Source organism: Antechinus flavipes, chromosome 6, assembly GCF_016432865.1.
Source record: "Antechinus flavipes isolate AdamAnt ecotype Samford, QLD, Australia chromosome 6, AdamAnt_v2, whole genome shotgun sequence".
NCBI lineage: Eukaryota > Metazoa > Chordata > Mammalia > Dasyuromorphia > Dasyuridae > Antechinus > Antechinus flavipes.
The window spans coordinates 227,763,698-227,776,186 of record NC_067403.1 but is presented as its reverse complement, the minus strand read 5'-3'; the positions used below and the strand labels follow the sequence as shown (position 1 = coordinate 227,776,186).

The 12,489-nt window shown below is 39.7% G+C and overlaps 1 protein-coding gene and 1 pseudogene across 5 annotated transcripts in view; one reads left to right on the top strand and one right to left on the bottom strand.

Annotated features, from left to right (window-relative positions):
* The window catches only part of KIAA1549L (KIAA1549 like), a 284,289-nt gene that overhangs the window by 194,269 nt on the left and 77,531 nt on the right, over window positions 1–12,489 (bottom strand). The window lies entirely within an intron of this gene.
* Window positions 8,180–8,820, top strand: LOC127540609 (glyceraldehyde-3-phosphate dehydrogenase-like; annotated as a pseudogene).

Below are 12,489 nucleotides of genomic sequence, written 5' to 3'. Positions count from 1 at the left end.
AACCAAATAGTATAGCAAATAGAGTGATAGATCTAGTGTTAGGAGGAATTGAATTCAAATGTGATCTCAGACACTTAGCTGTATGACATTGAGAAAGTCCCTAATTCTCTCTTAGCTCACGGTTTTTATGTGCAAAATGGAGATAATAAAAAACCTTTCCCCCAGAGTTGTTTTGAGGATAAAATGAGATATTTGTAAAGCACTTCATAACACCTACAATGGTATATAAATATTAGCTAAGATTTGATTAAATACTTTAAAGTTTGCCAAGTACCTTATAAAAATTATCTCACTTTGAAACTGAAAATAGTCTTGGGAAATGGCTATTACCAGAATCACACAATTTATAAATTGAAAGGAACCTCCAGCCATCTAGTCCTACTTATACCCCTCCCAAATAAATCCTTTGTATAATATATCTGATATAATATATCATCTAACCTTTGTTTTAAAGACCACCAATGGGAAGAACCCATCACCTCCCACTTTTCAAGGCAGCTCATTTTATTTTGGGATATCTCTATAGGTCAAGAAATTTTTTCAACATCAAGACCAAGATCTTTCCTGGTGGGATCAAATAAGCCAAGAATCTCTGCATTAGCCAACTTTCCAAACATGAAGACAGCCATCAATTTCCTCCATGTCTTCTTTTCTCCAGGTTCAATTGAACCAGTTCCATTAACTGATTCTCACAGCAAGAGCTAATAACCTTAGCCCATTCCAAGGCCCCTTCTCTCCATCTCAGCTTCACAGGAGAAGAAACCAAGGCTCAATGAATCTAAATGACTTTTCCATGGCATGTCTAAGAAATATTAGAGGCAAGAAATATACCCAGATCTCTGTGAACTCCACATCCATGACTGGAGTCCACTAACCCATGGTGTTTCCTTATTATTCTTCAGTTATACTAAAGAGAAAGATGACTCAGATCCTTCCATGTAAAAGGGCACGTACAGGAGAAGTGCTCTGCTTTTGAATTTTAAAATGTGAAAATACAGAGTTATAATAAGCTGCCCAAGGACAAGACCTAGCAGTTGATTAAAGACATACTTGACTATACTCCAATCAACATTACCAATTAACTTGACCTCTATTGGTCAAATATATAAAGCTTTTCAGAAGCAAAGGCTTTGGAGTCAGCAGCTTTGGAGCTTCAATGGCCTTTAGAGGCTGTTGAGTCCAATCTCCTCATTTTACAAAGATTCCAGTTGAAGTCCCAGATTTAACCCTTCCTGTGTGTGTGAATATAGGGAAGTCACTTTATTTCTGAGTCTGTTTCCTTAAGTGTAATTTTCTTTAATTCCCTCTTTAAGGACCTGTGATTTCACTGACACAGATTTCCTCACTTCTAATTTTTAGAAAGTTTCTTGTAGACCTGAGAGTCCTAAGGCCTTCCAGCAAGGATGAATCAAAGGCAGACTCAAATCTAGGTCTTCATACACTTACTATGCCATGAAATTGCCTAACTATAAAATGATTATAATATTTGCATTATTTATGCAATAAATGGAAAAACAGCACATGTAAATTTGGTTATCATTATTGATAATAATAACATACCTTGCTACATGAGTCGACTATTAGAATTTGCACTTTCTTTTTCTCCCAGCAGTAATGATTAATTATTTATTATTGCCTGAGCTAAGACTGATTACTCTTCAGAAGGGAAGTGCTAAGTCAATCTAAAAAAAAATCTAAACCCCAAAACAATAAGAAATGCAATTGTCCTATGTGCCCATAATTCCATTTTCCTTAGTGACAGCTAATAATAATTATCATTCACTTCAGATAGCACCATAGTGCCTTAAGACTTACAAAGTGCTCGCCTGCCCATCTCTGCCTACATTATTCTTTTCGTGAAAAAAGGAAAAAAAAGGCAAGGGTTTAAGGATTTATCTTTTCATTGATTTATTTGCAGAGTGATATAGGTGAAAGTTGGGGGATTTTTTTATTAAGCTGATTATTTCAATAGTTCCTCCAGATATGTGATAATCCATAATACATTCTGCTATCCAGGGCAGCAGAACCAGGTTGTACATATGCAGTGGGCTACTGAAGGAGGAAAGAGATAATAAAGGAAGCAGGGTAGTAAAATCAACAGAGTACTAGACTTGAAATAAGAAACACCTGGATTCAAATCCTGGAGAAGACAAGACTAAGGGGAAGGTAAGTTCAGTGGACAAATCTGAGCCAGTCTCTTAACAGCCTTGGGCCTCAGTTTCCCCATCTGTAAAAATATAGAGTTTGACTCTAACTTCCATCTTTAAATCTTATGATTCTCTCGGTGTAAGCTCTTTTTTCCAAGTGGAACAAGGGAAGAAACTGATGGATGCTCGGTAATGAAAGCTATAAATCCTAAGCATCCTCCATGTTCCTCAGGTCACTGATCTGGGAAATCCTTTCTCCTTTAACAATGATAAAAAAATAATACATTCTGCAACTCTCAAGATGAATTCTCAGCAACCAAGTATTAGGAAGGTAGCCCAATGGAATGAACTGTTCATGAAGAAGGGGAAGAGCTGGGCCTGTGAGACCCTGGGCTAGGCAAGGCAGCAAACTGGTTCCCAATCTCGATACCGATATGTGGGATGGCCTCTAAAGTTCCTCTCAGTGCAAAATTCTATGATTCCAATTAGAGTAAGACACTGCCCAAGAAAGGGAAATTTTAAATTAAATGAAAACTCCAAGTGGCTCGATATAATTGGTATGATGAAAAAGCTCTAGATTTGAAGTCAGGAAATCTGAGTTCTAATCCTGCTTCTGATAACACTAGCTATGTGGCCTTGAGATCACAGAACTCTGGAGGATTTAGCTTTTTCATCTTCAAAATGAGGAAAGATGGGCCAAATTATTTCCAAGGTCCCTTCCATCTGTAAATACTATCATTCTATGGCCTGTAAAGAAGCTGCTAAGGGGTACCATAGTGCACAGAGTTCTAATCCTGGACTCATCTTCCTATGTTCAAATCCAGCCTCAGACACTTAATAACTGTGTGACCCTAAGCAAGTCACTTCACCCCATTTACCTCAGTTTCCTCCATTGGAGAAGGAAATAAGTCACTCTACTATCTTTGCCAAGAAAACTTCAAGTGGGATCACAGAGAGTTGGACATGATTGAAAATGACTGAACAATAAAATGATCTATAATGTCACGTTCAACTCTAACCATTCTATGTTAGATGAATCCATGAAGGTGATTTTGAAAGAGAAGGTGACATAAATCCCAATCTGTATTTTAGAACAACCAGCTTCCTGAGGGGGTTGGAATATATATATATATACCCAACACATTTTAAAATGACCATTTTCTCTATCACTTTCTTCAGTCACTAAAACAATAAATCAAGCCATGTTTTGTATCATTTGCTGATTTCAGAGGTCTAAATGCACACACTACATTTAACAATCGGCTTATACGCAACAGGACAGAAGGAAGATTCAAGGAATTTCCTTTCCAAAGGATACAGTTTAAGAACCACCTTCTGAGCCAAGATTCAAATATCAGGGTTTGGCTGAAGCCCACCAAGCTCCAAACTTCTGAAACTACTGTTAACGTGGCCCTCTGCTAGAGAAATAATATTGTCACCAGCACCCAAATCACTGGCTATGAATATGGTTCATTAAAAAAATCCAATCTCACAGCAGCTGGTAACTGCAATCATAACAAGGGAGATTAAGGCTATAAAAAGCAACCCAAGTAATAAATGGGTTGCTTAAAAACCCAATAGCCCTCTTGTCCTGACACTCCTACAATCCAGCTGTCCCTTTTGGACACTGCGGCTTTCCCAAATTGCCGTGACTGCTTTCCTTGTTTCTGCCACAGCCCAATCTAGAACTGGAGCAAAACACCAATGAGTTCCCTTTGACATCAGGCCCAGAGACATCCAAGGATCGAAGGAGATTATGATACCAAAGGTGGGAAGCCAACTGCATGCACCTGAACAAGAACTCTCCCTCTCTTTCCTTATAAGTATTATATTTGTGAAAGCTCTTAACACAGCACCTGTTGGCATATAGTAGGTGCTCTGTAAATGCTTATTCCCTCCCTGCCCCCATCTTGGATTTCAGAACCTGTGCCCTTGGTTACCTCCACTAACACCTTGATTACAGCAGTGTGGATGGTATTCATTTCACATAGAAAAATTATTCATGGAAATTCTCAATCTGCCTTCTTAAGAGACTAGCATATATGTCTGTACTTCTCAATTTGTTTGCTCGTTTTGGGCTTATGTTCAAAACCAATTTTTTTTAGAATGAGTATCCAAAAGTCTCTCCCTTGATCTAGCTTTCCTTCCACTGATATCAACTGGGAACTTGTCTCCAATTTATAGCATCAGAATGTTGCTTGGGAGATTAAGGGTTGAATAAGTGGCAATAACCAGTGTGGATCAGAAGTGGAATTTGACCCTAAAATTTTTTTGAATCCAAGGATCATGAGATCATAAAATTAAAGCTGGGAAGGACCTTAGAGGCCATTTAGTCTAATTCTACAATTTTATAACTGAGAAAACTGAGGCTGAGACAGGCCAAATGACTTACCCAATGTCCTATAGCTAATCAGTGTCTGATGCAGAATTTGAACTCAGCTCTTTCTGACAGCAAGCCCATTGTTTTATCCCCTACCTGTGCTGGCCCTCTATCCACTACAGTCTGTCTCTTCTTCTGAATTATTATTGGTATTCCTCAAACAATGCTATTTATTAACCCATCAACAAATATACATTAATCCCTGTAATAATCTGAAAGACCTCTATTTGGAGGGTGTTCTCTGAGTCTCTTCCCTTCCTTTCTTTTCCCTTGCCTTTTCTCCTTTTCCCCCTTTTCTTATTTGAGATTAAATCTCTTTATCTCACCCAGGTTGGCCATTCCCAGGTCTACTCCTATTGCTAATCAGCATGGGAGTATTGACCTGCTAAGGTTCCACCCTTCCTTAAGTGGTCTTCTAGCTCCTACAACCAAGGGGATCACCAATCTGGTCCACTACAGATATCTAATCAGCTTTTGTTGTTGAGTCATCTTAGTCACGTCCAACTCATCATGATCCCATTTAGTGTTTTCTTGACAAAGACACCAAAGTAGTTTATCATTTCCTTCTCTAACTCATTCTGCAGATGAGGAAACTGAGTCAGAGTTAATGGATTTGAACTCATACTGTCCCATGCTCTGTATACTATGGCACCTCCCAGTAGTCCCTAATCAACTTTATCCCTACTAGACCTAGAACTCCTAAATCAAGCAATCCTCCAGCACCAATCTAAGCCAGTGACAAGGATTGCAGGTAAACACCCTCACACCTGGGTCTCTGAGTCATTTTGGGCAGACATTTTCTGCTCCAGACACACCCTATTTGTGCAGCTGGGATCAATCCCTCCTGCCTATTTGCTCATGATATCAAAGGTGGAGAGCCAATTGCCTGCACCTGAACAAGAACTCTCCCTCTCTTTCCTGACCAAGTCCAGGTTCATAGCCTGCCTCTGCAGTAATGTGACTGGCTCAGGTGTCCCACTCATTGACCAGGAGTGACAAAAGCTTGGTGGAACTTGAGCATGCCGACTGCAAGGGAAACAGCCCTTCCCCGATCCTAGAACTCATACCAATCCCCCTGCCAGAAGGCAGCCTGGAAAAAGAATGAGAGCCCATGCCCTGGAATCTTGCATCCATGCTTGGTTCCAGGCTAGTCTCTCTTTAGTCATCCTTCTGGCCCTGAAGCCAACTCGAAGATTTTCCATCATCACTCAGCACTACTACCCTGTGACAGCTCCCAAAGCCTCATATGTTAGATTAGCTCTAGGCGGGGGTATCGGCTTGCCAGGGAAGAAAACAGAGACTGTGGTCTGTAAGAACTGGGTCCTTGCTGTCCAGTCCTAAGACATATAAAGTGCTTTAAAACAATTACAGGGGAAGCTAGGTGCCCAGCCTGAAGTCAAGAATATTCATCTTCTGAGTTTAAATCTGGCCTCAGGACCCTGGGAAAGTCACCTCACCTTTTTTGCCTCAGTTTCCTCACCTGTAAAAATAAGTTGGAGAAGGAAATGGAGTAGAAATGACAAACCATTCCAGCATCTTTGCCAAGAAAATCCCAACAGAGTCACAAAGAAAAACTGAAAAAATGACTTTTAAATGGCCAACCATACAACAGTGTGTAAATGGAACATGATATTACTGTACCATATGGAAGGATGAAAAGGAAAGGAAGATTTTTCTGAATTGATTTGGAATAATAAGATGGCCTTAGAATTTTAAAAGACAAGAACTGATTGATACAACTACTAACTATAATTCCAGAGGACTGAGGATGAACCATGCTATCTACTTTCTGGGAAAGAAGTAAAAGATTTAATGTTTTTCATGAGATGTATTTTTGGATATTACTCATGTAATGTTTGTCTTATTATACATATTGGTTACAGCAGCTTTGCTTTTCTTTCTTTCAGTGGGAAAGGAAGGCAGGATAAAGAGAAAATCAATGCTCATTCATTGAAAAATAAAATAAATTTTAAAAAAAGAAAAGAAACAACACTCTACTATGTCATCAAGCCTCAAAGTTGAAATGATAAAAATGGTGATTCTGAGGATTAGAAAGTTATATCCAGTTGGGGAAATCAAGGCTTAAGTGAAAATGAGTCTTAAAGAAGAGCTAAGATTTCTTAAAAAAAAAAATAGAATTTAAGAGGAAAGAAGTCCAACGAGAAGATACAGCATGGGCAAAGATAGGGAGGTAGGAACATTTAAAGAATGGCAAGTAATCTAATTTATTAGTGTGAGATAGTGAAAGGAAAGTCTGTTGATCCAAGTGGTGCTATAGTGCAGACAGGCTAAGGAGCTGATTTTTATTCTAAAGATGGTGGGAGAGCAGTGAATAATTTTTAAGCCTGGTAGTAACAGAATTCACACATTTGCCCCAAGGGATGTTACTCATAATCACTGTCCTCATTCACAGATCTCACCTCTAGCTAGATGGCAAATTAAGTTCTGCAGATGATGTAGGATGCTGCTATTGCTGCTGGGAACCCCCTCTACTCCCTCTAGAATCCCTGGGATGAACTATCTCCTCCCTAAAATGTATCCTGGAAATTTTGACCCACACATCCCCCTCTCCTGCTCTGCTCCTATGAAACTTCTGTGGAGTTGCAAGAAGATGTCTAGCAGAATTTTTTAGAGTGCTAAGAGAAGATCAGCCGACTAATGGCTACCGTGGAATTAACAGGCAGCTCTCTTTCCTCTGTGGTTTTTACCGCAACCATCTGTGCATTCAGAAAACAAGGGGATCTATAATTAGCTCTGCAAACTGCCATGTTTCTGAATGACTTTTTTGGCTGCTCCAAAATGATGAAAAACTGGAGTATACATGAAGTTATTGAAATTAGAGTGTTTGGGGGTATTTTTTTTTCTGATGCTAATTCTCAGAGAACCAAACTTGGCTGAAAGAAGGGAGTCCAAATAACAGTCCAAAGAATATGGTCAGTTTTGCAATTATAGAGTGAATAGATGTCATGTGACTACAATGATTAGGATTGAGAAAGACCCTCAGTCACTGGAAAGAAATGAACAGACTACATTTCCCAGAAGCCTGTGCATGGAAACATCACCTGGGTGAACTTTGACTGAATAGGTGTGCTCTCAGGTTGGGAATTTTAAATCCCTGAGGACTTTTAAGACAATTGATAAGAAGGACAGGGCAATATAACATTCATTCCTCATAGGGCAGGATCTCAAGGACCATCCTTGACCATGGCCAGAGTCTATAATATACTCTTCAATCTATCAGTGTCCTTCCTAAATATTTCAGATGTGGGATGACAAGGTCAAAATACAGAGAGACCCCCAGTTCTTCCCAATCTTGGCACTAGGATCCACTTTTATAGCTGCATCTCTGAGACAAGATAATGAAGGTCAGAGCCAATGGATTTGGCCATATTGGACATTTGGAGGGCTGAGCTACATTCACCTCAGGCAAAGCTGACATTGTGATGTCAATGATCCCTTCACTGATCTCGACTATATGATTTATATGTTCCAATATTTCATCCATCACAACTTTAAGAACACCTTAAGGTGTTGAGAAAATCAGGAGTGTGATCTTACCAACATAGTAAAGTCCAATGATGTCTTTACCACAATGAAAGCCCAAAGTCCATTTGAAGGGTAGAACTAAGAACTCAATCATACTTTTACTACCATGGAAAAAGTCAAGGTTCTTCTGAAGGGTAGAATTATCTCTGCCCATTCTGCTGAAGCCTCATATTCAGGATAGGAGTGAATTCCTTTAAGATTGTCAGTAATGTTTCCTGTACTACCAACTGCTTGGTCTCCCCAGCCAAGATCATTCATGGCAATTTTGATATGAATATATTTGATATTAACATCATCACCATAGTCCTTGCTGTTTCTGCTGCCCAAAAGATGGTAGATGGCTCCTCTGGCAAGCTGCAGCATGATGGGTATGGCACTTCCCAAAACATTCTCCCTCCTTCCACTGATGCTGCTAAAGCTGTGGGCAATGTCAAACCTGAGCTGATGGGAAGTTCCCAAGTTCTTACTTTCAGTGTAATTGTTGTAGAGCTGACCTGCCACCTGGAGAAAGCTGCCAAATATGGTAATATTAATAAAGGAGTGAACCAAACATTAGAGGAACCCTTGAAGTGCTTCTCTGACTTCACAAAGGACCAAATTGTACCCGTAACTTTTAGCAGCAATATCCACTCTCCTACCCTTGATGCTGGTGCTGGTATTGCCCTCAGAGACCGTTTTGTCAAGCTCATTTTCTGGAATGACAATGAGTATGTAGACTTCATGGTCTATCTGGCCTTCAAAGAGTAAAGTGAGAAGCTATGACTCTCCAACCAAAAGAAGAGCCTTATCATACCCCTAACCTGTTTCCCTGTACTAGGGATTTCATGTCTCATTCATAGTCCCGGTCTCCAAGGCACTCTTGTGGCATAGAGTCCTGTTTTGTTTACCATCAATAAAGTCTCTCTATTCAGAGCAAAGACAAAAAACAATTTACAAAGATTTAGTCCCTTCTTAAGGATGATATTATTTTATTCATTCTTCTGTCGTGCCTGACTCTTCATGACCCTTTTTCTTGGCAAAGATCCTAGAATGATTTAACACTTCCTTCTTTAGCTCATTTTACAAATAAGGAAACTAAGGCAAACTGAGTTAAGTGACTTGCCCAGACTCACACAGTTATTAAGTGTTTGAGGCTGGATTTGAACTTACGAAAATGAGTCTTACCACCTTCATGTCCGGTGTTCTATGCACTATGGCATCATCTTCAGAGTTTGAGACTCTTTCTAATACAGCCTAAAATCGGATGGGGTCAGGGGATGTTTGGTTGGTTGGTTTGGGACTGTCACATTGCACTGTTGACTCATTGATTCAATTAAAATTCCTGGATCTTTTCCAAATGATGGGTATCAAGCCATAGCCACCCCATCATTCTTGTTTGTTGAAATCTTTTTTGGGCACTGACGGTCATCCAAATGTATTAGCTATCCCTTCCAGCTAAATAGCATCAGTTAACTTAATAAGCTTGTCATCTATGCCTCCATTCAGGTCAGTGACAACGATGTTAAACCATTCGGGGCTAGGGACAAATCTCTTGGGAAGTCTCTTGGCATTCTTTGAAAGTCTATAATACATTTTACCTTTGATCGTTTTTTCCCATCTGAACACAGCTCTTCCTGATAACAAGTTTAGTTCTTAGGAATGAGGGATGTTTGACCCAGAGGAAAGAAAAATGGGTGTGATGTGGAAGGGAGGACACAGAGAACAGGAGTCTCCGAAGGGCTGGGATGTGGTAAGAATGATCAATTTTGTTCTGATTGTCACCAGAGGGAAGAATTAGGTGCACTGACTGGAAGCTGAAAAGACTAAAATGTAAAATTAATATATAACTTCCTAGCAATTTTTGTGGTTCAATTGTTTCAGTTGTGTTCAACTGAGTGTGATCCCATTTGGGATTTTCTTGGCAAAGCTACTGGAGCAGTTTGTAATTTCCTTCTCCAGCTCGTTTTACAGATGAGGAAACTGAGGCAAACTGAGGTTAACTGACTTGCCCAAGGTCACCCAGCTGATAAGCATCTGAGGTTGGATTTGAACTCATGAGGATGAGTCTTCCTGACTCCAGGTCTGGCCCTCTGTGCACTATGGCATCATGTGGCTGCCCTTGTTCTACTCAGTATAGCTTTAATTGTTAGGAAGTTTTCCTTAAATCTTCCTCTCTACAATTTGTACCCATTTATTATTTCTAGTTCTTCTCCTTGGGGTAGGCAAAACTCACCTTAACTACAACAATGTAAATGAAAAGAACAGTCAGTAAGTTTGCATTTATTAAATGCCTACTGTGTGCTAAGCAATTGGGGTACAAAGAAATGGGGGAGGTACTTCCTGCTCTCCAGAAAGCACAATCTAGTGAACCAACAACAATAAAGATGAAACTCAACATATGCAATTATCATGACCAAGCCTGACTCTGAGGAAAGTACCTTCTGCTCCTCTTCCACATAACAGTTCTTTAGATACTTGAAAACAGCTCTTGTGTCTCCCAATCCCCAAACCTTCTCCTTCCCAGATGAAACTACAGTTTCCTCATCTGTAAAATGGGGACAATAACAGCACCTACCTCTCAGTAGCTGTTGTTTGCCCTTTGTTCTCAAAGAGGGAGGTGACATCTGGGAGATGATGTCCCTGATATGCAAGTGAATTGGATTTCAATGAGGGAAGACTGTACAAGGTCACTGCCTCATTTTCCCCTCCAGAGCCATCTGGATCCAGTGGCAAGATATAGATCAAGACAAGTGGCGATGCACTCCCCCTCCCCAATTACTATGAGAAACAAATGACATAATAATTGTAAGGTGCTTAGCATAGGAGCTGACACACAGTAGGTACTTAATCAATGCTTATTTCATTCCCTTCCTATATGTCTATTGATATTCATGATATCACTCCCCTTTCAATGTAAGCTCCGGTAGAGTAGAAATTGCATTTGCTTTTTCCTAGTAAACACTTAATGAATGCTTATGAATTGCTTGATTGCTTGATTGTCCTTCATAACCTGGCTCCAAATTATCTTTCCATCCCTATTAAACATTATTTCCTATTGTGAACTTCCATCTTGTTGTTTTTTCATCTCCCATCTCCATTCTCATCCTGAAATCTATTTTTTCTCTTTAATTCTGCCTCTTAGGATCTCTAGTTTCCCTCAAAGCTCGGTTATCATAAACACCTCCTACATGAAACCTTTTCTGATGCCCTTGAGCTGCTAGTATCTTCCCTCACCAAAATCCCCTTGTATTTACTCTATATATTTGTTCTTTCATCCCTCCCCAGTAGGATGTCAACTCCTTGAGGGATGAAACCATATTGGTTTCATCTTTCTTCCTCTAATACCCTCCACAGAACAGGTATTAACTTGCTGGACTATTTACCTCTCCCCAAAAAAAGCATCTTTGTTTTTGCAAGAACCCTGGGCGGGTTGGTTAAGTTTTTCTTGATTTTTCACTGAGGAACTCTAGAGTCAGAGGAGGAAAAGTACAGTCTGATTCATGGTAAATTATTCACAATAATTTACTCCCATAGCAGGAGAATCACTTTTAGACTCTTCATGGACCAAATCAACAACATGGTGTTTTCAGTCTGTGCTTGTTCAGTTTCTGCACAAGTACCGGGAGATTTCTTGCCTCTTTTTCTGATTCATCTCTAGGATAAGAGTTTTCAAGACTGCGATTTAACGAGATTTTCCATTATGCTTAGAGTATTAGTTGGGGATCACTGGCAAAACCTGAGCTAACACTAAGCTACAAATGTCTCATTACCCCTCATCGTCTTAGGTAGCTTGGCAAATAGTCATTCACTCAAGGCAAATATCCATGGATAACTACTGAGCAGGAAGGAAGGCAGATTTTTACAAAATCCCAGAATTGGGGTTGGAAAAGATTTTCTAATTTAACCTGGTTCTGAAAAAGAATTGCCTTACTACACAAGTGACAAGTGGTCATCCAGCTTCTATCTGAAGACCTGCACTGAGGGTGAGTATGTTCCTTTGTCAAGATCTCCACAGATGAAAGAAATAGGGTTTTCAACTTCCCAAGCATTTATAGCAATCAGATATATATGGTATAAGTCAGCTTGGATTTCACTCCATGAAAGACACAGATAACAACATGTAACAGATTCACTATTGCCCTCAACAAAACGTTTAAGTCCCATCTTTACCCAGAGTCACTTCTGTGACTGTGGTCTACTCCACTTATGCTATAATACTAAATAGTTGTATTGGCCCAGAAAGAAAACAAGTTTGTATTTACTGGAGTGGCAAGTCCCTTCCCAAATAGCTCTACATTGTGCATAAGTCTTATCCTTTTCCATAAATGATATTTAAAGTAATTCAAGATAGTTATTATGTCTCTTCTCTCCCCCCAGCTCACTCCTCCTGACAATTCACTTCTCCCAACAACAACCTTCTCTTTGCCCCATTCAGCA